General features: G+C 43.1%; 1 protein-coding gene and 1 long non-coding RNA gene across 4 annotated transcripts in view; both read right to left on the bottom strand.

Annotated features, from left to right (window-relative positions):
* The window catches only part of tspan4a (tetraspanin 4a), a 1,052,607-nt gene that overhangs the window by 501,998 nt on the left and 525,459 nt on the right, over nt 1–25,150 (bottom strand). The window lies entirely within an intron of this gene.
* Nucleotides 2,820–19,437, bottom strand: LOC117501310. The gene is made up of 2 exons (XR_004558008.1): nt 19,297–19,437; nt 2,820–2,857 (listed from the first exon to the last, which is right to left on the bottom strand). It is a non-coding gene; the product is annotated as an uncharacterized LOC117501310 (long non-coding RNA).

Raw genomic sequence — 25,150 nt, 5'->3', positions numbered from 1 at the left:
GCACCAGAGTTCTCCGGGGGTGGGGGTGGGGGTGTTCGTGAGGTAGGAGTATCATGAACTGGTTCTTTTCGAGAATCATTAAGAAATGATTCGATCCACGGACATCAATAGCCTTTTTGCTTAACGATTCCCTTATAGGCCCTTCAGAGCGGCCATTGTTTTTGAGGGTGTTTTATCAGGAAAATGATCATTTCTTTACGATGATTACAGACCCTGCACCGGGTCTGTAATCAACCACTTCTGTAACGGCTCCACTTTGAAGCTCATTGTTTCGCTGCTTTCAGAAGCAGCAAGTCCGCTTCTTAACGCCTCTCAAAGCCATTAAAAGATGTCAATCGTGAGTCAGTTTTGTGCAGATTAAAGTCACTAACTGGGACTCTTGTCTTGTTGCGAGCAAGAAACAAGAATCGTCCTCTGTTCCATTGGCACAGCTCCAAACGCTGCGTGGCTCTCACAGTCCAGTAGGAATGAATAACTTCAAAGTGAACCGCTGTTAAAATCAAATGGCACCTCTTTTCAAATGTTGTAACACAGACAACAAACTGCAACAGACTAAAAATTTTTTTTCCTCCCAAAACGAGACATCCTGCATCCGTTATGAATTACATCCTGACGTGCAGCAGCTGGCTGTAAGAGCTAAGCTCACAGAGATGGAGTTAAATTTGTGCCATTAATGTCTGAAAGAAAATGCTTTTGAGAAAAACTACAGATTGTTTATTTCTATTTATGTCCAGAGTTTAAGGATCCAGTGACCAATTTCATATTTACGAGGTCTATTAGAAAAGTATCCGACCTTATTATTTTTTCAAAAACCATATGGATTTGAATCACGTGTGATTACATCAGACATGCTTGAACCCTCGTGGGCATGCGAGAGTTTTTTCACGCCTGTCGGTTACGTCATTCGCCTGTGGGCAGTCTTTGAGTGAGGAGTCGTCCACCCGCTCGTCGATTTTTTTCATTGTTTAGGAATGGCTCAGAGACTGTTGCTTTGTTTGATAAAAATTTTTTCAAAACTGTAAGGCACAACTGAGTGGACACCATTCAATAAATTCAGCTGGTTTTCGGTAAAAATTTTAACGGCTGATGAGAGATTTTGGTCTGGTAGTGTCGCTTTAAGGATGGTCCACGGCGCCTGACGGCGATCTGCACTTCGAGGCGGCAGCGTCTCGCCGTTTCAAGTTGAAAACTTCCACATTTCAGGCTCTGTTGACGCAGTAAGTCGTCAGAGAACAGAGAACTTTCAGAAGAAGTTGGCATGAGGAGTTTATTCGGACATTCCATTGTTAACGGTCATTTTGTAATGAAAGAACGTGCGGGCAGAGTCACATGTCGGGCTGGACCCGACCGCGGGGGGTCGCGGCAGGAAAAACACCTCCGTTGGAAATCTTAACGGGCAAGTTGGAACATGCCCAAGCTGTTAAACAATTTCTCAGTTACTCACTTGTTGAAAGCCATTAAAAGCCGCCTGAATTCTACAAATGGTTTTCAACACGGAGGTGTTTTTCCTGTCGCGGCGCACACAGATTTGCCGAGTCGTCACGGAAACGACTCGGCGAATTTGCCGAGTATTTAGTTTAAGACTCAATAAAATGTTATTGACATAGAAAACCTGTAAAGCCTACTTTTAGTACACAGAAAATTCACAGGTGGTATTGATAAGGGAATCCATAAGGAATCGGATCAATAAGCAGAATCAACAATGGCATTGATATCAATAAAATCTTATCAATACCCATCCCTTATTATTTATGTTAAAATGTGTTAGTTATGACAAAGACATTTAAAAACACAGAGGTTTAAATGTTTTTAAAAAAGATGTTTAAAATATGACAAAAGAAAAAAGAATAGAAAGTTCTTTTAAAACACATTTAAAATGTTTGAAAAGGGTGTAAAATGTGTGAAAGAATAGAAAGTTCTTTAAAAACACATTTAAAATGTTTGAAAAGGGTGTAAAATGAGTGAAAGAATAGAAAGTTCTTTAAAAACACATTTAAAATGTTTGAAAAGGGTGTAAAATGTGTGAAAGAATAGAAAGTTCTTTAAAAACACATTTAAAATGTTTGAAAAGGGTGTAAAATGTGTGAAAGAATAGAAAGTTCTTTAAAAACACATTTAAAATGTTTGAAAAGGGTGTAAAATGAGTGAAAGAATAGAAAGTTCTTTAAAACGTTTGAAATGTTTACAAAGGCTGTAAAATGTGTAAATGCATAGACAGTTCCTTAAAAACACACAAATACTTTAAAATGTGTTTAAGATATGTAAAAGAATAAAAAGAAACATGAAAATGCTGAAATTGTGTGTATGTGTGGTGTTGCCCTGGGGGGTGCAGCAATTCATTTGTTCTCTGAGGGGGCTCACTCTCCCACACTTTGAAAACCCCTGCTTTATGCCATTTCAAATACAAGAAATACAAAAACATAAAGAATAAAAATTTCTAAAATTATCTTCCTCAAACTCAAACAGGCAAATCTCTAAAACTTGATATAACCTGTAAATAATAATCAGTTTTATTGCCAGTTTTCTTTAAACAAGTCAGGGGATGGAAACATGAACATTTCCAAGTCACTGAATATGTCTTGGACTTTATTTACATCAATTCTGAAGAAATACAAAAGTTTCTTTCACCAAAACATCAAATCTAGTCTTTCATCTCAAATGTACTTTCTGTCAAATTGTAGCTGAACTTTCAGGTCTTCTTTTGAAGAAAATCCTCCTCTACACCACTTCATCGGGAAGCTGGATTTTAGATTTTTAATTAATTTATATCAAGTTATAGAGATGTGCTTTCAGTTTGAGTTAAGGAAGACAACTTCAGATGTATTTATTTATTTGTATTTGAAATGGCATAAACAAACTAAACGTGTGAACTAGCAAGCATTCCAATACTTTTGAGTACATTGAGAAACACTCTATGGCATGTGTATTTTTAAGTGAAATGCATCATCCTGGTGTCACAGGTTATATAATCAACAGCTGCCTGCTCATTTAAAAATCACTGGAGAAACAAACGTATATAAGACAACCCAAATTAAAGGAGAATGCCGCTTTTAACAACCTGGACCTCATTTCTGGCATAAAATACGGTCTTTTACTCACCAGTATAACTTTGGTGTCATTATTAGTCCACAATTCACAGTTCAAATCTGAGGCAAACATTTTTCTTCTTCTACTAAGGTGGATTAGAACTTTTTGTGGTACACTGCACCAACTCCTGGACAGGAGGAACCTAGCAGTCAATGTGATTTACTGATTTCAAAATGCAGCTCTTTTCAACCAGATGTGTGGTGCCATGACATGTCAATCATCTGTGTCCAATCAGATTTCAGGGGAGTCCAGTGAAACCCAGGCCTCCACTCTAGCTCCACCCATGCCAGGAAGTGTTCAACATTTGACATTTCCTGTTTCACTATGAACTCAAAATTTGGCACTTCCTGTTTCAGTGTGAACTTGCCACTGAGTTTGCGCAAAATTCCATGAGATCCCTGTTAATCCAGGAAGTGTCGATCTAGGAAGTGTTTGACATTTGACATATACTGTGTAACTGTGGACACAAAATTTGGCACTTCTTGTTTAGGACCATAAGCGAGCGTCATGCTGCTGTGTGTCGCTTCGTGCTGCTGTGTGTTGCTTCACGCTGCTGTGCGTTGCTTTGCGCTGCTGTGCGTTGCTTTGCGCATTGCTTCGCACATTGCTTCGCACGTTGCTTCGCACGTTGCTTCACATGTATTGTTATTGTCATCTTATTATTATTATTATTATTATTATTATTATTAAATGCTTCAGTGGACTCCCCACCTTTAAATATATATATATATATATATATATATATATATATATATATATATATGCCTTTCAGCTTCGGGGTGGGGGTGGGGTCCCCCAGAAGATTTTAGCCATGCTAATGCTCCCCTGAAGCGTTTACTCAAAAAAAAATTCTGACAGAGTTGAATGACATGGTGAGATGCTGGAGAGCTTGTTCATGTCCGTGACATGAACATATTAATAATAATAATATTAATAAATAGTAACAATGATATTAGTAGTAGTAGTTTGCAGATGGGAATATAGATATCAGAAAAGCACTACAAGCTCCACAGAAACCCTAATATTTGTACATATGTAGAAACCATGCATATGTGCAGATATTGTAATATTTAATACAAAAATCAATCAGAACTTCAGCGTCATTCAGTCCACAAAACAGGAGAGAAGGATGCTGTGTGGAGACATGAAGAAAATGGCCATGAAGTTAAATAACTAAACCCCACACACCCAAATGCAATTGATTTTCATTGAAGAAAAAAGACTTTGAACAGCCTGATATACATGGCAAAATGGAATGACTAAAACGTGGCATAAACAGCCTCAGAGACATCGGCGTCGCCTCCACAGCACATCCTTCAATATAAATGCACCCAGACAGAGTTCTTCTAAATTGTATTCTGATCCCCAGATACTGACATAGTGCGCTGAATCCCATCAACAGAGGCACAAGACATCATGGAATTTCAATTTGTTCTAACAGCACAAAACAATAATAATAATAATAATAAGTCAGGTTTAAATACGTCTGTCAGCACAGCCACTGTTTAAAGGTGTAGCTGCCTTTGGTTTTCAGAAAACTGATTCAATTTACTTTGTGTTGTGATCTAGTTATAATAAAGTAGCTTTATTTCAGTGGAACATCAGACAACTACAGCAAACTTTTATTGCTGGTAAAGTCATGATTTGGAATGACATGAGTCACGTTTTCGCGATGCTTTTTATTTTATTTTACCATTTCTAACCCTAACCCTTAACCCCTAACCCTTAACCCCTAACCCTAACCCCTAACCCTAACCCTAACCCCTAACCCTAACCCCTAACCCTTAACCCTCCAGGATCAGAGGTCACCTGTCTTTATAGCTGTGTCCATCACTTTCTTGTACTTAGTTTTACTTCCTTTTGTTTACAACTGAAGGCTGAGGGTCGACTACAGCTCTTTGGTTCCATGATGCTGACGTTGATCAAGTTTGCCATTTGATCATATTGGTGGTCTTCTTCTTCTTCTGCCCCTCCACTCTGAATGGAGTCTTTGAGGCATCATCCTGATGGTGACTTAAGATTGTGAATTTACCAAAGAACAAAATTACAGGGGGCAGAAGAAAATCCTTTTTCTGACTTAAATGTTTAAAAATATCACAGGGGGCTTCACCATTAACTTTAGAACTTCATATGTTGGCAAATGGGCACAATATCTTGCTAATGGGAAACTTAACTTTTGTTTTACATTGTGTGTTACTTAAACCCAGTTTGGGTGACTGCAGTAAGACACCGGCCTTTTTTAATGATCTCACTGTGTGAGTGAATGAAAGTAACACAGTGTCACAAATTAGACAAGGTGTTGTTTGGGCCGCCAGAAGAGGAGGTACTGCTGGCCCACCACCAGTGGGCGCCCTGCCTGAAGTGTGGGCTTCAGGCACGAGAGGGCGCTGCCGCCACGGACACAGCCGGGGGTGACAGCTGTCACTCATTATCTCTTGACAGCTGTCACCCATCTACTCTACATCATCTCACTCCATAAAGACCAGACGTCATCTCCACCTCGTTGCCGAGATATCGTACTTCACTGGAGGTAATATTCTCAGCCGAGTAACTAACTGTGTTTAGTCTGAACTCATTTTTGCAGCTGTTTTTCCTGTGGAGTGCATTGTCTGGAGATTGGCGTGACCGGCGACAGCTTCGCTTCACACCCCACCAGATAAGTGCTTTGTGACAGGAGCTGCACGTGTGTTAGAGGTGGAGGTGGCATTCCCACCGTTGTTGTTACGGGGTGTACACACCCCCACACTTGACTGTCTTTGTTCTTCGCCAGCAGTACCAGATCCGACAATCGGGGACGGTGATCACCTGGGAATTCGGGACTTGGCGGTTCCAGTATTCACCAGGTTCGGTGGCGGCGGAAATCGTGTGGTTCCGGCTCTTCTCAGGACAGACGTCTACTATCCTCGAGCCTGCCCACACGTCACCTTTGTGGATTGACTGTTATCATATTCTGAGATTGTCTGTGTATTCGTTGTGCACCTTCACAACATTAAATTGTTACTTTTTGGCTCATCTATTGACCGTTCATTTGCGCCCCCTGTTGTGGGTCCGTGTCACTACACTTTCACAACAGGATATCTCGGCCAGCGTCACAGATCCCGAGAGGCGTCATCCATCTGTTGGACAGCCAATGGAAGAGCAGGGTGCACAGGCGTCTGCAGGAGGCGTGCTCGGTGAGTTGCAGCAAATCCTCACCGCCTTTACCGCTCGGCTGGATTTGATGTCCGAGCAAAACGTCATCCTTAATCGCAGGATGGAGGCTCTCACCGCACAGGTGAAAGCGCGCAATCAGAGCGCTGCTGTGGCTCCTCCTCCTGCCGACCCGGTGCCGGGTATTAACATTCCACTGGTCGTTCAACAAACCCCCCCACCATCCCCTGAAGCATACATAAGTCCCCCAGAGCCGTACGGGGGTTGTGTGGAGACGTGCGCGGACTTCCTGATGCAGTGTTCGCTCGTCTTTGCACAACGACCCGTGATGTACGCGTCTGACGCCAGCAAGGTGGCTTATGTTATTAATTTGCTTCGGGGTAAGGCACGCGCCTGGGCTACGGCGCTCTGGGAACAGAACTCACGGTTGTTATCAGCATACACTGGGTTTGTGGGGGAGTTCAGAACAGTGTTTGATCACCCTAACAGAGGAGAGACCGCTTCAACAATGCTGCTGTCAATGCGACAGGGGCGCCGGTGCGCAGCCGAATATGCAGTCGACTTCCGCATCGCGGCTGCGAGGTCCGGCTGGAATAACGTTGCGCTCCGCGCCGCCTTCATAAACAGACTGTCATCGGTCCTGAAGGAGCATCTGGTAGCTAAGGAGGAACCGCGGGATTTAGATGGGCTTATCGATCTCGTTATACGGTTAGACAATTGGTTGGAGGAACGCCGTCGGGAGCGAGGCGAAGGACGTGGCCGGATACGCGCCGTCCCTCTCCCTTCCGGGTTCGAAAAGGGGCCGCCCTCCCCACGCTCCACAGCCGCAGCGCTCCGTGGGGCAACAGCTCCCCCTGCTGACGTTGTTACGGAAATGCACAGGGCCAAAATGAGGAGGCTGGTCCGCAGGGAGTGTTTTCTCTGCAGCTCAAAGGAGTACATGCAGAAAAACTGCCCCAAACGGCCACAACAACAACCCCCCTCAGAGACTGGGCTAAGGGGGGGTCAAAACATTCACGTGGGACACACACAGATTGCCACACGACTCCCAGTTACAATCCTGAGCGGGGATTTAACCCTTCAAGCCCCAGCACTGGTGGACACGGGGTCAGAAGGGAATTTGCTAGACAGCAGATGGGCAAGGGAGATAGGGCTCCCTCTGGTGGCACTTCCTTCGCCATTGCAGGTGCGGGCACTAGATGGCACCCTCCTCCCTTTAATCACACACAAGACACAACCAGTAACTCTGGTGGTGTCTGGAAACCATCGGGAGGAGATTGAGTTTTTTGTAACTCCTTCTACCTCCTGCGTGATTTTGGGCTTCCCATGGATGTTGAAGCACAATCCCCGGATTGATTGGCCGTCTGGGGTGGTGGTTCAGTGGAGCGAAACCTGCCATCGGGTGTGTTTAGGATCCTCGGTTCCTACCGGTTTACAGGCTAAGGAGGAGGTCAAAGTCCCTCCCAATCTGACGGCAGTGCCGGTTGAGTACCACGATCTTGCTGACGTCTTCAGCAATGATCTGGCACTCACCCTTCCCCCGCACCGTCCGTACGATTGTGCCATTGATTTGGTACCAGGCGCTGAGTTCCCGTCCAACAGGCTGTACAACCTCTCACGACCTGAGCGCGAATCAATGGAGACCTACATCCGGGACTCATTAGCTGCCGGGCTGATCCGGAACTCCACCTCCCCGATGGGGGCAGGTTTCTTTTTTGTGGGCAAGAAAGATGGCGGACTCCGTCCATGCATTGATTACAGGGGGCTGAATGAGATTACGGTTCGCAACCGACACCCGTTGCCATTGTTGGATTCCGTGTTCACCCCCCTGCATGGAGCCAAAATCTTTACTAAGCTGGATCTTAGGAATGCGTATCACCTGGTTCGGATCCGGAAGGGAGACGAATGGAAGACGGCATTTAACACCCCGTTAGGTCACTTTGAGTACCTGGTCATGCCGTTCGGCCTCACCAACGCCCCCGTGACATTCCAAGCCTTGGTTAACGACGTCTTGCGGGACTTCCTGCACCAATTCTTCTTCGTGTACCTTGACGATATTCTCATCTTTTCTCCGGATCCTGAGACACATGTCCAGCATGTACGTCAGGTCCTGCAGCGGTTGTTAGAGAACCGACTGTCTGTGAAGGGCGAGAAGTGCGAGTTTCACCGCACCTCTTTGTCCTTCCTGGGGTTTATCATCTCCTCTAACTCCGTCGCCCCTGGTCCGGCCAAGGTTGCGGCGGTGAGAGATTGGCCCCAACCAACAAGCCGTAGGAAGCTGCAACAGTTCCTCTGCTTCGCTAATTTCTATAGGAGGTTCATTAAGGGCTACAGTCAGGTAGTTAGCCCCCTGACAGCCCTGACCTCTCCAAAAGTCTCCTTCACCTGGTCGGATCGGTCCAATCAGACCGGGAGTGACGTTTAGCCGCATGTTCTCCTTGAATTGCTGGCTATCTGAGTGGTGTCCAAAAAATGAGGTGGGCTTCATAGATAATTGGCAAAGCTTCTGGGGAAAACCTGGTCTTGTTAGGAGAGACGGCATCCATCCCACTTTGGATGGAGCAGCTCTCATTTCTAGAAATCTGGCCAATTTTCTTAAATCCTCCAAACCGTGACTATCCAGGGTTGGGACCAGGAAGCAGAGTTGTAGTCTTACACACCTCTCTGCAGCTTCTCTCCCCCTGCCATCCCCTCATTACCCCATCCCCGTAGAGACGGTGCCTGCTCCTAGACCACCAATAACCAGCAAAAATCTATTTAAGCATAAAAATTCAAAAAGAAAAAATAATATAGCACCTTCAACTGCACCACAGACTAAAACAGTTAAATGTGGACTATTAAACATTAGGTCTCTCTCTTCTAAGTCCCTGTTGGTAAATGATATAATAATTGATCAACATATTGATTTATTCTGCCTTACAGAAACCTGGTTACAGCAGGATGAATATGTTAGTTTAAATGAGTCAACACCCCCGAGTCACACTAACTGTCAGAATGCTCGTAGCACGGGCCGGGGCGGAGGATTAGCAGCAATCTTCCATTCCAGCTTATTAATTAATCAAAAACCTAGACAGAGCTTTAATTCATTTGAAAGCTTGACTCTTAGTCTTGTCCATCCAAATTGGAAGTCCCAAAAAACAGTTTTATTTGTTATTATCTATCGTCCACCTGGTCGTTACTGTGAGTTTCTCTGTGAATTTTCAGACCTTTTGTCTGACTTAGTGCTTAGCTCAGATAAGATAATTATAGTGGGCGATTTTAACATCCACACAGATGCTGAGAATGACAGCCTCAACACTGCATTTAATCTATTATTAGACTCTATCGGCTTTGCTCAAAAAGTAAATGAGTCCACCCACCACTTTAATCATATTTTAGATCTTGTTCTGACTTATGGTATGGAAATAGAAGACTTAACAGTATTCCCTGAAAACTCCCTTCTGTCTGATCATTTTTTAATAACATTTACATTTACCCTGATGGACTACCCTGCAGTGGGGAATAAGTTTCATTACACTAGAAGTCTTTCAGAAAGCGCTGTAACTAGGTTTAAGGATATGATTCCTTCTTTATGTTCTCTAATGTCATATACCAACACAGAGCAGAGTAGCTACCTAAACTCTGTAAGGGAGTTAGAGTATCTCGTCAATAGTTTTACATCCTCCTTGAAGACAACTTTGGATGCTGTAGCTCCTCTGAAAAAGAGAGCTTTAAATCAGAAGTGTCTGACTCCGTGGTATAACTCACAAACTCGTAGCTTAAAGCAGATAACCCGTAAGTTGGAGAGGAAATGGCGTCTCACTAATTTAGAAGATCTTCACTTAGCCTGGAAAAAGAGTCTGTTGCTCTATAAAAAAGCCCTCCGTAAAGCTAGGACATCTTTCTACTCATCACTAATTGAAGAAAATAAGAACAACCCCAGGTTTCTTTTCAGCACTGTAGCCAGGCTGACAAAGAGTCAGAGCTCTATTGAGCTGAGTATTCCATTAACTTTAACTAGTAATGACTTCATGACTTTCTTTGCTAACAAAATTTTGACTATTAGAGAAAAAATTACTCATAACCATCCCAAAGATGTATCGTTATCTTTGGCTGCTTTCAGTGATGCCGGTATTTGGTTAGACTCTTTCTCTCCGATTGTTCTGTCTGAGTTATTTTCATTAGTTACTTCATCCAAACCATCAACATGTTTATTAGACCCCATTCCTGCCAGGCTGCTCAAGGAAATCCTACCATTATTTAATGCTTCAATCTTAAATATGATCAATCTATCTTTGTTAGTTGGTTATGTACCACAGGCCTTTAAGATGGCAGTAATTAAACCATTACTTAAAAAGCCATCACTTGACCCAGCTATCTTAGCTAATTATAGGCCAATCTCCAACCTTCCTTTTCTCTCAAAGATTCTTGAGAGGGTAGTTGTAAAACAGCTAACTGATCACCTGCAGAGGAATGGTCTATTTGAAGAGTTTCAGTCAGGTTTTAGAATTCATCATAGTACAGAAACAGCATTAGTGAAGGTTACAAATGATCTTCTTATGGCTTCGGACAGTGGACTTATCTCTGTGCTTGTTCTGTTGGACCTCAGTGCTGCTTTTGATACTGTTGACCATAAAATTTTATTACAGAGATTAGAGCATGTCATAGGTATTAAAGGCACTGCGCTGCGGTGGTTTGAATCATATTTGTCTAATAGATTACAATTTGTTCATGTAAATGGGGAATCTTCTTCACAGACTAAAGTTCCACAAGGTTCTGTGCTAGGACCAATTTTATTCACTTTATACATGCTTCCCTTAGGCAGTATTATTAGACGGTATTGCTTAAATTTTCATTGTTACTCAGATGATACCCAGCTTTATCTATCCATGAAGCCAGAGGACACACACCAATTAGCTAAACTGCAGGATTGTCTTACAGACATAAAGACATGGATGACCTCTAATTTCCTGCTTTTAAACTCAGATAAAACTGAAGTTATTGTACTTGGCCCCACAAATCTTAGAAGCATGGTGTCTAACCAGATCGTTACTCTGGATGGCATTTCCCTGATCTCTAGTAATACTGTGAGAAATCTTGGAGTCATTTTTGATCAGGATATGTCATTCAAAGCGCATATTAAACTAACATGTAGGACTGCCTCTAAAATCAGAAAGGTCTTGTCTCAGAGTGATGCTGAAAAACTAATTCATGCATTTATTTCCTCTAGGCTGGACTATTGTAATTCATTATTATCAGGTTGTCCTAAAAGTTCCCTAAAAAGCCTTCAGTTGGTTCAGAATGCTGCAGCTAGAGTACTGATGGGGACTAGCAGGAGAGAGCAAATCTCACCCGTGTTGGCCTCTCTTCATTGGCTTCCTGTTAATTCTAGAATAGAATTTAAAATTCTTCTTCTTACTTATAAGGTTTTGAATAATCAGGTCCCATCTTATCTTAGGGACCTCGTAGTACCATATTACCCCATTAGAGCGTTTCGCTCTCAGACTGCGGGCTTACTTGTAGTTCCTAGGGTTTGTAAGAGTAGAATGGGAGGCAGAGCCTTCAGCTTTCAGGCTCCTCTCCTGTGGAACCAGCTCCCAATTCAGATCAGGGAGACAGATACCCTCTCTACTTTTAAGATTAGGCTTAAAACTTTCCTTTTCGCTAAGGCTTATAGTTAGGGCTGGATCGGGTGACCCTGGACCATCCCTTGGTTATGTTGCTTTAGACGTAGACTGTGGGGGGTTCCCATGATGCACTGTTTCTTTCTCTTTTTGCTCCGTATGCATCACTCTGCATTTAATCATTAGTGATCGATCTCTGCCCCCCTTCTCGGCATGTCTTTTTCCTGGTTCTTTCCCTCAGCCCCAACCAGTCTCAGCAGAAGACTGCCCCTCCCTGAGCCTGGTTCTGCTGGAGGTTTCTTCCTGTTAAAAGGGAGTTTTTCCTTCCCACTGTGGCCAAGTGCTTGCTCATAGGGGGTCGTTTTGACCGTTGGGGTTTTTCATAATTATTGTATGGCCTTGCCTTACAATATGGAGCGCCTTGGGGCAACTGTTTGTTGTGATTTGGCGCTATATAAGAAAAAAGTTGATTGATTGAGTTGATTAAATATGATCAATCTATCTTTGTTAGTTGGCTATGTACCACAGGCTTTTAAGGTGGCAGTAATTAAACCATTACTTAAAAAGCCATCACTTGACCCAGCTATCTTAGCTAATTATAGGCCAATCTCCAACCTTCCTTTACTCTCAAAAATTCTTGAAAGGGTAGTTGTAAAACAGCTAACTGATCATCTGCAGAGGAATGGTCTATTTGAAGAGTTTCAGTCAGGTTTTAGAATTCATCATAGTACAGAAACAGCATTAGTGAAGGTTACAAATTATCTTCTTATGGCCTCGGACAGTGGACTTATCTCTGTGCTTGTTCTGTTAGACCTCAGTGCTGCTTTTGATACTGTTGAGCATAAAATTTTATTACAGAGATTAGAGCATGCCATAGGTATTAAAGGCACTGCGCTGCGGTGGTTTGAATCATATTTATCTAATAGATTACAATTTGTTCATGTAAATGGGGAATCTTCTTCACAGAATAAGGTTAATTATGGAGTTCCACAAGGTTCTGTGCTAGGACCAATTTTATTCACTTTATACATGCTTCCCTTAGGCAGTATTATTAGAAAGCACTGCTTAAATTTTCATTGTTATGCAGATGATACCCATCTTTATCTATCCATGAAGCCAGAGGACACACACCAATTAGCTAAACTGCAGGATTGTCTTACAGACATAAAGACATGGATGACCTCTAATTTCCTGCTTTTAAACTCAGATAAAACTGAAGTTACTGTACTTGGCCCCACAAATCTTAGAAACATGGTGTCTAACCAGATCCTTACTCTGGATGGCATTACCCTGACCTCTAGTAATACTGTGAGAAATCTTGGAGTCATTTTTGATCAGGATATGTCATTCAAAGCGCATATTAAACAAATATGTAGGACTGCTTTTTTGCATTTACGCAATATCTCTAAAATCAGAAAGGTCTTGTCTCAGAGTGATGCTGAAAAACTAATTCATGCATTTATTTCTTCTAGGCTGGACTATTGTAATTCATTATTATCAGGTTGTCCTAAAAGTTCCCTGAAAAGCCTTCAGTTAATTCAAAATGCTGCAGCTAGAGTACTGACGGGGACTAGAAGGAGAGAGCATATCTCACCCATATTGGCCTCTCTTCATTGGCTTCCTGTTCATTCTAGAATAGAATTTAAAATTCTTCTTCTTACTTATAAGGTTTTGAATAATCAGGTCCCATCTTATCTTAGGGACCTCGTAGTACCATATCACCCCAATAGAGCGCTTTGCTCTCAGACTGCAGGCTTACTTGTAGTTCCTAGGGTTTGAGATCAATCACTAATGATTAAATGCAGAGTGGTGCATACAGAGCAAAAAGAGAAAGAAACACTCAGTGCATCATGGGAACCCCCCAGAAGTCTAAGTCTATAGCAGCATAACTAAGGGATGGTTCAGGGTCACCTGATCCAGCCCTAACTATAAGCTTTAGCAAAAAGGAAAGTTTTAAGCCTAATCTTAAAAGTAGAGAGGGTGTCTGTCTCCCTGATCTGAATTGGGAGCTGGTTCCACAGGAGAGGAGTCTGAAAGCTGAAGGCTCTGCCTCCCATTCTACTCTTACAAACCCTAGGAACTACAAGTAAGCCTGCAGTCTGAGAGCGAAGCGCTCTATTGGGGTGATATGGTACTACGAGGTCCCTAAGATAAGATGGGACCTGATTATTCAAAACCTTATAAGTAAGAAGAAGAATTTTAAATTCTATTCTAGAATGAACAGGAAGCCAATGAAGAGAGGCCAATATGGGTGAGATATGCTCTCTCCTTCTAGTCCCCGTTAGTACTCTAGCTGCAGCATTTTGAATTAACTGAAGGCTTTTCAGGGAACTTTTAGGACAACCTGATAATAATGAATTACAATAGTCCAGCCTAGAGGAAATAAAAGCATGAATTAGTTTTTCAGCATCACTCTGAGACAAGACCTTTCTAATTTTAGAGATATTGCGTAAATGCAAAAAAGCAATCCTACATATTTGTTTAATATGCGCTTTGAATGACATATCCTGATCAAAAATGACTCCAAGATTTCTCACAGTATTACTAGAGGTCAGGGTAATGCCATCCAGAGTAAGGATCTGATTAGACACCATGTTTCTAAGATTTGTGGGGCCAAGTACAATAACTTCAGTTTTATCTGAGTTTAAAAGCAGGAAATTAGAGGTCATCCATGTCTTTATGTCTGTAAGACAATCCTGCAGTTTAGCTAATTGGTGTGTGTCCTCTGGCTTCATGGATAGATAAAGCTGGGTATCATCTGCGTAACAATGAAAATTTAAGCAATACCGTCTAATAATACTGCCTAAGGGAAGCATGTGTAAAGTGAATAAAATTGGTCCTAGCACAGAACCTTGTGGAACTCCATAATTAACTTTAGTCTGTGAAGAAGATTCCCCATTTACATGAACAAATTGTAATCTATTAGACAAATATGATTCAAACCACCGCAGCGCAGTGCCTTTAATACCTATGGCATGCTCTAATCTCTGTAATAAAATTTTATGGTCAACAGTATCAAAAGCAGCACTGAGGTCTAACAGAACAAGCACAGAGATGAGTCCACTGTCCGAGGCCATAAGAAGATCATTTGTAACCTTCACTAATGCTGTTTCTGTACTATGATGAATTCTAAAACCTGACTGAAACTCTTCAAATAGACCATTCCTCTGCAGATGATCAGTTAGCTGTTTTACAACTACCCTTTCAAGAATTTTTGAGAGTAAAGGAAGGTTGGAGATTGGCCTATAATTAGCTAAGATAGCTGGGTCAAGTGATGGCTTTTTAAGTAATGGTTTAATTACTGCCACCTTAAAAGCCTGTGGTACATAGCCAACTAACAAAGATAGATTGATCATATTTAAGATCGAAGCATTAAATAATGGTAGGGCCTTCCTTGAGCAGCCTGGTAGGAATGGGGTCTAATAAACATGTTGATGGTTTGGATGAAGTAACTAATGAAAATAACTCAGACAGAACAATCGGAGAGAAAGAGTCTAACCAAATACCGGCATCACTGAAAGCAGCCAAAGATAACAATACGTCTTTGGGATGGTTATGAGTAATTTTTTCTCTAATAGTTAAAATTTTGTTAGCAAAGAAAGTCATGAAGTCATTACTAGTTAAAGTTAATGGAATACTCAGCTCAATAGAGCTCTGACTCTTTGTCAGCCTGGCTACAGTGCTGAAAAGAAACCTGGGGTTGTTCTTATTTTCTTCAATTAATGATGAGTAGAAAGATGTCTTAGCTTTACGGAGGGCTTTTTTTTTATAGAGCAACAGACTCTTTTTCCAGGCTAAGTGAAGATCTTCTAAATTAGTGAGACGCCATTTCCTCTCCAACTTACGGGTTATCTGCTTTAAGCTACGAGTTTTTGAGTTATACCACGGAGTCAGGCACTTCTGATTTAAAGCTCTCTTTTTCAGAGGAGCTACAGCATCCAAAGTTGTCTTCAATGAGGATGTAAAACTATTGACGAGATACTCTATCTCACTTACAGAGTTTAGGTAGCTACTCTGCACTGTGTTGTTATATGGCATTAGAGAACATAAAGAAGGAATCATATCCTTAAACCTAGTTACAGCGCTTTCTGAAAGACTTCTAGTGTAATGAAACTTATTCCCCACTGCTGAGTAGTCCATCAGAGTAAATGTAAATGTTATTAAGAAATGATCAGACAGAAGGGAGTTTTCAGGGAATACTGTTAAGTCTTCTATTTCCATACCATAAGTCAGAACAAGATCTAAGATATGATTAAAGTGGTGGTTGGTGTTGTGTGGGCCGCTGAAGAGGAGGTACTGCTGGCCCACCACCACCAGAGGGCACCCTGCCTGGAGTGCGGGCTCCAGGCACCAGAGGGCGGTGCCGCCTCACAGGAGCAGCCGGGGTGACAGCTGACACTCATCACCTATGACAGCTGTCACCACTCATCTGATCAGCATCGGTATATCAGCAAGACGTCATCTCCACCTCTTTGCCGAGATATCGCTTTACCAGGAAGGTAACGTTCTCAGCTGATTGTGAGATTTTTTCAACAGTAACCTTTTGTGTATTGTATAGCAGACTCTTTTTCCAACGAGAGGTGGAGGTGGTTTTCCTGCCTTGTGGATTGCTGGGTGCATACGCGCCCACATTTAATTGTTTTTTTGTTCCTCGCCAGCAGTACCAGGTTCGACACGTGGAGGCAGTGGCCACCTGGGAGTTCGGGACTTGGCGGCTCCAGTATTCCCGGGGTCTGGTGGCGGAGGAAATCGTGTGGTTCCGGTTCTGCTTTGGACAGACGTCTTCTATCTTCGAGCCTGCCCACACGACACCTTTTGTGATTTGACTTTTTGTCTATTGTTGTAATCTGTTGTGTTTGTTGTGCCCTTTCACAACAGTAAAGTGTTGTTATTTGACTTCCTCCATTGTCCGTTCATTTGCGCCCCCTGTTGTGGGTCCGTGTACCTACACTTTCCCAACAGGTGGACTCATTTACATTTTGAGCAAAGCCAATAGAGTCTAATAATAGATTAAATGCAGTGTTGAGGCTGTCATTCTCAGCATCTGTGTGGATGTTAAAATCGCCCACTATAATTATCTTATCTGAGCTAAGCACTAAGTCAGACAAAACGTCTGAAAATTCACAGAGAAACTCACAGTAACGACCAGGTGGACGATAGATAATAACAAATAAAACTGTTTTTTGGGACTTCCAATTTGGATGGACAAGACTAAGAGTCAAGCTTTCAAATGAATTAAAGCTCTGTCTGGGTTTTTGATTAATTAATAAGCTGGAATGGAAGATTGCTGCTAATCCTCCGCCCCGGCCCGTGCTACGAGCATTCTGACAGTTAGTGTGACTCGGTGGTGTTGACTCATTTAAACTAACATATTCATCCTGCTGTAACCAGGTTTCTGTAAGGCAGAATAAATCAATATGTTGATCAATTATTATATCATGTACCAACAGGGACTTAGAAGAGAGAGACCTAATGTTTAATAGACCACATTTAACTGTTTTAGTCTGTGGTGCAGTTGAAGGTGCTATATTATTTTTTGTTTTTGAATTTTTATGCTTAAATAGATTTTTGCTGGTTATTGGTGGTCTGGGAGCAGGCACCGTCTCTACGGGGATGGGGTAATGAGGGGATGGCAGGGGGAGAGAAGCTGCAGAGAGGTGTGTAAGACTACAACTCTGCTTCCTGGTCCCAACCCTGGATAGTCACGGTTTGGAGGATTCAAGAAAATTGGCCAGATTTCTAGAAATGAGAGCCGCTCCATCCAAAGTGGGATGGATGCCGTCTCTCCTAACAAGACCAGGTTTTCCCCAGAAGCTTTGCCAATTATCTATGAAGCCCACCTCATTTTTTGGACACCACTCAGACAGCCAGCAATTCAAAGAGAACATGCGGCTAAACATGTCACTCCCGGTCTGATTGGGGAGGGGCCCAGAGAAAACTACAGAGTCCGACATTGTTTTTGCAAAGTTACACACCGATTCAATGTTAATTTTAGTGACCTCCGATTGGCGTAACCGGGTGTCATTACTGCCGACGTGAATTACAATCTTACCAAATTTACGCTTAGCCTTAGCCAGCAGTTTCAAATTTCCTTCAATGTCGCCTGCTCTGGCCCCCGGAAGACAATTGACTATGGTTGCTGGTGTCGCTAACTTCACATTTCTCAAAACAGAGTCGCCAATAACCAGAGTTTGTTCCTCGGCGGGTGTGTCGTCGAGTGGGGAAAAACGGTTAGAAATGTGAACGGGTTGGCGGTGTACACGGGGCTTCTGTTTAGAACTACGCTTCCTCCTCACAGTCACCCAGTTGGCCTGCTTTCCCGGCTGCTCGGGATCTGCCAGAGGGAAACTAACGGCGGCTAAGCTACCTTGGTCCGCACCGACTACAGGGGCCTGGCTAGCTGTAGAATTTTCCACTGTGCGGAGCCGAGTCTCCAATTCGCCCAGCCTGGCCTCCAAAGCTACGAATAAAATACACTTATTACAAGTACCATTACTACTAAAGGAGGCCGAGGAATAACTAAACATTTCACACCCAGAGCAGAAAAGTGCGGGAGAGACAGGAGAAGCCGCCATGCTAAACCGGCTAAGAGCTAGTAGCTACGCTAAGCTAGCGGATTCCTAAAAACACGCAAAGTGAATAATGTGTAAATAATTTAGAGGTGATTCAGCAGAAGGAGTGCTTTAGTTAAGGCATGTAAAGATTACACTGTGAAACAAATCGTAATCTAGATAACTAGATCAATCTAACTGCGCAGATTAAACAGCTAACAGATACAGAAAAACACCGCTGTGCTCCGGAACAGGAAGTGATACAATACCGCAGTGAGAGCCAACGAAGTGAAATAACAATGCGTGTGTGCCGTACCATCGACATAGATCCTGCTGGACAGAATGATGGAGAGTATTGGAGCTGTTAGCTCACCTCCCCCCCCCAGCTCTCCAGTGCTGTGAACCCGCTGTGATTGCAGGTGAAAAATGTCGGCGCGGCTCGCTGTAGGGAGAAACAAATCTCTGACGGGGGGTGTGTATGAGATTAAACGGATGGGGGGGCTAATAAAAAGCTCAGCGGACAGTGACCAATGAGAAATGTGCGAGGGAAAGGCACTGGCATAACAAATCAGAGGCGGGTGTAAAGAAAGAGATGGAGAGCAGCGGGCACTGAGAGTGGCGAAAGAAATTATTAATGGAAAAGAGTCAGAACACAGAGAAACGAGCGTCCCGCGAGAACCACATGCCAAAACACGGTTGCAGGGGAAAGTACGAGAAGATATAAGATAAAGAAAGAAAGGCAGGCAGAATGATGAAAATACACAGAGCGAGTCAGCAAAGCAAAGAAGCGAGTCAGCGGTGGGACTGTTGGCTCTTTGCTAATCAAAGCCCAGCTGTCGTCAGCGTGCACGTCCACAGCTTCAAACCTACGGTTTCATACCTCATTAATGTCAGGGACATCAAACGTATAATGTGTGGAATTCCAAGTGTTCCGATACTTTTGGAGGGCACAGTATCCCAACCTTATGAAGAGTGTAAAATGAGTGTGGTATTATTACTGTTTTGTTTAAGAAGGTTTCATTTTCACTGTTGCTGCACTTTGTGTCAAATCATAGTCATATTATATATCACAGTATATGACAATACTGAGATATGATAATTTGGTCATATTGTACAGCCCTACTGTCAACGAGCTGAAAACATTGAATATTAATTTACATCTACATTAAAAAAAACTTAAACTGGCAGGGGGTTAAGAGGGCTGTAATTATGGGGGTCTAGGGGGTGGAGCTCCCCAGAAGCTGAAAGGCAAATATATATATATATATATATATATATATAAATATTTAAAAAGTGGGGGGTCTGGGTGGGGCTAAATGATACCGTGAGATGCTGAAGAGCTGAGTGTTGTGTTAAAGTTCATCAGTTTAAGCTTTTAAATAAGCGTTTAACAGCTTAAAGCGTTAGCTGTTGTGACCACTGGACCCTACATGTATCTGGATTGTTTGGCTGCAACATTTCTGTCTTTGCATGATTGACATTTCTTTTTTCTGCTTTATTTGTCATTCTGTTATTGGTAGTCTGTTCTGCTTCAACTGACAGCAGGTCGACGGCCCCACTAGCAGTGGCTGCTTGCTGCTGTGGAATTGACCATATATGTCCTTTATGAGCATTTTATTATAAATATCTGAGATGATATGCCTTACTGCATGGTTAACTGAATTAGCTGCCCATCTAAGAAGTCTGTGCTCCAGTACTTCCATGAAATTAAAATTGAAATTGTAGTATTATATAATTTTTATTGAGCACTAACTAGCAGGCATCGATGGTTGTGTCCTTAGCGACACACTTACTCCACAACTGCAAAAGCAATAATCCAGTCATCATTTTTAATGCCCGCCGAATCCAAGATTAGCCTGTTAGCTTTGTTGGTAGCTATGAGATGAGGGCGTATTTGGGCTTCATACCCCCCCACCCAGATGGACTCAGACACAGTTTTCAGGAAACATCTGGGTGACGCCGTGGAGACGTTGTCAAGTATAGAGACAGTGAACAGCTGCATTGACATAGAGCCAAAAAATTGAAATCATTGATAAACTGAACAGAAGCATCACAAATAATCCTATAGGTCAGAATGAAACAGCTATACTTGAAACAACTCAGGGTGGCATGGTGGATGAGTGGTTACCACTGCTGCCTCACAGCAATAAGGTCATGAGATCGATTCCCACCTGGTCCTTTCTATGTGGAGTTTGCATGTTTGCATGGGCTCCTTCTGGGTGCACCGACATCCTGCCACTTCCAAAGACACACAGGTCAATGTGAATTGCACACTTTAAATTGACTGTAAGTGTGTGAATGTGTCTGTCTACTAACCTATAAAATTGTTCATGGACTGGCATCTTCCTACCTGGCTGACTTGGAAGACTATTTTCTGTCCCTAGGGTGAATAAAATGTCTGCAGGGCAAAGAGCTTTCTCCTATCGTGCCCCCTTTCTGTGGAACAGTGTTCCAGCGTCTATAAGGCAGTCAGATTCTGTGGGCATCTGTTCTGCCTCTCATTAAAGCTGCGTTTACACATAAGGACAGCAAGTAACAAATGCCACAAAGTACATTCTTGACCACTGATCACGAATGTGATGATTGAGGGCAGAGGCATCAGGTGTCCTCAGGAACTGTTGCAACCTGTTACCATGCGTTACGATTAATGACATGTTGCTGGAGAATTATCAGGAACCATTACGCACAGTCAAGAATAATGTTCCGCACTGTTGCACGCTATTGCACATAACAGCGCATTGTTAAGTTCTGTCACATTGTGAATGAGGTGAATTGTCTCCACACACACACACACACCCATATTCATACAACCGTCAATTGCTGAACAATTCAGATTGTTCCAGTTTGCTCCTCAAAATCCACAGCAGAAGAACTTTGTGAATGCATGCTCAGTTGGGCTGTGTGCCGTGGAGTGGCGCAGAGAGGAGGCGGAGATGGAGACAGCCAGATGTGTGGCTCCACGCAGATCTTGTCTCGCTTGTTTTCCCAAACATCAGGCACAGCAGCAGCAGGTGGAACACCTGCAGGAGCGCACTGAGGAGCACTGGAACGAGACTTTTAGCCGACTTGGTGTCACTGTCCTTCTTCAGCACACTGCAGCAATGAAACTGAATGTGGTGCAGCAGGGTTTAACTGTGTGCACGTCAGAGAAGAACACTGTCACGCTCTATTAAGGATCATCACTAATCAAGATGGATCAACACGCTCTGTTCTGACCTCCACAAGATGAGGTAAAATGAGGGTGGTGTGTGACATTCATGGAAGAATTTTTGACAGCCAAAAACATGCTCCACGAAAATCACGAATATCACGCACCAACACGCACTATTAAGAAACTATTCAGATGCATTATGTCACGTTAAGAATGTCAGGAATGTGCCAAGAATGATGCAAATATGACATTCATAACATGTCCTGCCTATGAGTAAATGCAGCATTAATTAGCATATTTATCATTATGCTTTTTATTGATGTAATTATGCTTTTTATTTCTTTTAATTCTGCTTTTTAATCTTTTAATTCATTTTAATTTGTTTTTGGGTTGTTTTGTGTGAAGCGCCTTGGGGTGATGCTGTCATGAGTTGGCGCTCTACAAACTGAATAAATTGATTGAATTGAAATTGATAAATGTGACCCTGAGACAGACTGAACCCCACCTCTCTCCCTAAGACTGTTTGGATAGGAGATTGGCACATTTTGTCCACGTCTTTGAAAAACATCTAAATAAGTGATATGGTCCGACTTTGAATGCCAACGGGAATTTTGGCAGCTGGGAAATGTGTGTTCGTTTGATGGTATATACGTCCTGTGGCCTGCTGTTTGAACCAAATCACACATGGTCATTGTGACAACATGTCCGATTCTTTGGGGAAAAAAATGTCTCTTACTGTAATAACATAATCCAAATTAAACAGACAATAACACGGTTGTATTAATGTAATATTGTGATTCAGGTTTCAGGTGACATTCATCAGATAATTAATTATACAGGAACACGTTTATAAGGTGACTGAAGTGGTGTGTGTGTGTGTGTGTATTTCTGTTTAGCTGGTTGTGATGTCACAGAGCCTGCATTTTTCTGTGCCTGTGTGTGTGTCTGAGTGTGTGTTTATGGTTTGGGTGAGACCATCCATCCTAACACTCCATCATTCTTCTTGTGTCCCAGCTGACTTATCTGACATTTCAATGTGTTGTTTCTTAATTGCTGTTTCTCTCGTTCACCGTCTCAGTACATCGTCATTAGCGTCTCTCTCCCAACGTCAGTAACGTCTTTTTTCTTCCTCTTTACAGTTTCATGCCCCACTTTGAGCACTTGTTCTAAAAACAAAATATACACTCGATCGGGTAATTGTGACAAGATGGAACACGACACACAGCAACATAATTCATGAATGATGTAAACAGGCTGAGCTACTGAACTATAACTGATATGTTATCTTGGAGGACTCCGGAGGCAGTTGCAAGGCACTGACAGGCCCGAGGGGCTGCAACCTCTGCTGTGGGGGAGGCAAAGCAGCAGGTGTGGGAGGAGTTTGGAGAAGGACTTTCTGTCTGCACCAAGGTGCTTCTGGCGGACCATGAGGCAACTCAGGAGAGGAAAAGGGGGAAACATCCAAGCTGTCTACAGTAAGGATGGGACTCCGTTGACCTCAGCTGAGGATGCAATCCGGTGCTGAAAGAAACACTTTGAGGAACTCCTGCATCAGACCACAGCACCCTCTATAGTAGGGCCAGAGCTGGAAGCTGATGGAGCATTTTCATAAATTTCCCTGGTGGAAGTCACTGAGGTAGTCAAACAGCTCTGCAGTGGCAAGACTCCGGGGGTTGATGAGATCTGTCCAGAAACACTGAAGGCTCTGGGTGTGGAGGGATTGTCTTGGATGAGACATCTCTTCAACATTGCACTGAGGTCTGGGACAGTGCCTAAGGAGTGGCAAACTGGGGGTGGTGGTTCACATTATTTAAAAAAAGGGGACCAGAGAGTGTGTGCCAACTACATGGGCATCACACTACTCAGCCTCCCTGGTAAAGTCTACTCTAGGGTGCTGGAAAGGAAGGTTTGGCCGATAGTCAAACCTCTGATTGAAGAGGAACAATGCGGGTTCTGTCCTGGTTGTGGAACAACCGAGGCACACGTGCGAGACACATGTACCACATGTGTGTGGCTTTTTGCAAAGCAACAGTCGTGGGGCACTTAGACAAATTTCACATCCAGCTCAACAGTGATTGTCTGCAGACTTATTTTTTTCAAAAACTATATGGATTTGAATCATGTGCCCTTGCATCAGCCAAGCTTGAACCTTCGTGCGTGAGTTTTTTTCACGCCTGTCAGTTGTGTCATTCGCCTGTGGGCAGGCTTTGAGTAAGCACTGGTCCAGCCCCCTCGTCGAATTTTCATTGTCAGGGAAATGGCAGAATGACTGCCGCTTTGCTCCATGAAATTTTTTTCAGAAACTGTTAGAGACAGCCAGTTGGAAACCATTCGAAAGATTCAGATGGCTTTCGGTGAAGATTCTGTCTTCGTCACATGGATTAAGGAGTGTTAAAAACTTTTTAAAGATGGCCCACAGCGGCGGAGGGCGCGCGGCGCACCGAGCGGCCATTGACAGGCTGGAACGACCAGATCATTTCCAAAATGAACACTGTGTTGATCCGGGACATCGTGTGACTACCACAGAAATGGCAAGAGAGCTGGACATAGCACTTTTGTGGCACATTCCACTGTTACATTCGGAGGATTTCACGCATCGGCACGGAGCCGCTTATGGTGCGCAACAAAAAAAACACCTCCGTGTTGGAAACCATTCGGAAGATTCAGACGGCTTTCGATGGCTTTTCAGTCGAGTGAGTATCCGAGAAATTGTGTAACAGCTGGACATGCTCCAACATGTCCTGTGAGACTTCCAACACGGAGGTGTTTTTTTGTTGTGCGCCATGGGGGAGGTGATGGTCTAGTGGTTAAGGTGTTGGGCTTGAGACCAGAAGATGCTGGGTTAAAATCCCTGCCTGACTGGAAAATCACTAAGGGCCCTTGGGCAAGGTCTTTAATCCCCTATTGCTCCCGGTGTGTAGTGAGCACCTTGTATGGCAGCACCCTGACATCGGGGTGAATGTGAGGCATTATTGTAAAGCACTTTGAGCATCTGATGCAGATGGAAAAACGCTATATAAATGCAGTCCATTTACCATTTGCCATTGCGGCTCCATGCCGACGCGCGAAATCCTCCACACGTCTTTCATTACAAAATCTCCTGTAACAGTGGAATGTGCCGCAAAAGTGCTATGTCCAGCTCTCTTGCCATTTCTGTGGTAGTCACACGATGTCCCGGATCAACACAGCGTTCAGTTTAGAAATGATCTGGTCGTTCCAGCCAGTCGATGGCCGCTCGGTGCGCCGTGCGCCCTCCACTGCTGTGGGCCATCTTTAAAAAGGTTTTAATTTTATTCACTTTATACATGCTTCCCTTAGGCAGTATTATTAGACGGTATTGCTTAAATTTTCATTGTTACGCAGATGATACCCAGCTTTATCTATCCATGAAGCCAGAGGACACACACCAATTAGCTAAACTGCAGGATTGTCTTACAGACATAAAGACATGGATGACCCCTAATTTCCTGCTTTTAAACTCAGATAAAACTGAAGTTATTGTACTTGGCCCCACAAATCTTAGAAACATGGTGTCTAACCAGATCCTTACTCTGGATGGCATTACCCTGACCTCTAGTAATACTGTGAGAAATCTTGGAGTCATTTTT

The sequence above is a fragment of the Thalassophryne amazonica genome, chromosome 2, assembly GCF_902500255.1.
Source record: "Thalassophryne amazonica chromosome 2, fThaAma1.1, whole genome shotgun sequence".
Taxonomy (NCBI): Eukaryota; Metazoa; Chordata; class Actinopteri; order Batrachoidiformes; family Batrachoididae; genus Thalassophryne; species Thalassophryne amazonica.
This window is presented reverse-complemented; position numbering and strand designations above follow the sequence as displayed.